Here is a 1,005-nt window from a genome sequence, read left to right as displayed (position 1 = left end):
TGTTGGTTGTGATGCTCTACGATGATCCGTGATATGACATTTTGACTTTGTATTGATTCATTGGTTTATGAATGCATTACTTTTCCCGTTATATGATTAGCATGTTTGTTATATTACGGTAAATATCCTTGAATCATTGCAGATGATTCTAAATTCCCTGGTCAGTTATCATTGTGGGAACAATGATGAATTAAGACCAGCATGATGTGTGATAGATGATTATGATCATATGCATTAGATGCAAATCACAATCATGGGTTCTCGTTTCAAAATGTCATATCACGGATCATCGTAGAGCATTACAACCAACACAAGGAGTATAGAAGGCTCAAGCATACACGAGGTCTAAAAGATGCGCTTAATGCTCAACATCCAGGGTGGCGAAAGAAAGGTTATCTTCGCCTCTTATGCTCGGGTTGCCTCCCGAGAAGCGCTTGTTTAACGTCATTAGCTCGACCTATCTTGCTCAAATGATGGGAGAGTCTAAGAGGCGAAGATAACCTTTCTTTCGCCACCCTGGATGTTGAGCATTAAGCGCGAAGGCTCAAGCATCCACGAGGTCCAAAAGATGCGCTTAACGCTCAACATCTAGGATGGCGAAAGATCGATTATCTTCGCCTCTCAGACCCTCCCATCATTTGAGCAAGATAGGTCGAGCTAATGACGTTAAACAAGCGCTTCTCGGGAGGCAACCCGAGCATTAGGTAACTTTTCTTTTTCTTTTTCTTTGTAGCGTAGGCAGTAGAGACCCTGACTGTATTTTGGATCTTTCGGAGTGCATTGCTATTATGCTTTTGTTCGGATAACGTTTGTTGTTCTATGAGCGTTTACACCGGCACACGAGAGATGAGCGTCGACTTCCGAGAGACAACGTTTGATAGGATCCAGTTTACAGAGTTTGTGATTAGGAAAACTTTTTCACTTTTGCATATCACTTTGCATTAGTTGCATTCACGTTTTCTTTTTCTTTTTTCCATATAGATGGTTTTTGTTAGGTTTGCATGA

Source organism: Tarenaya hassleriana, unplaced genomic scaffold (assembly GCF_000463585.1).
Source record: "Tarenaya hassleriana unplaced genomic scaffold, ASM46358v1 Cleome142, whole genome shotgun sequence".
In the NCBI taxonomy this organism is placed as follows: Eukaryota; Viridiplantae; Streptophyta; class Magnoliopsida; order Brassicales; family Cleomaceae; genus Tarenaya; species Tarenaya hassleriana.
The sequence above is the reverse complement of the archived record's forward strand: the minus strand, read 5'-3'. Positions refer to the sequence as shown.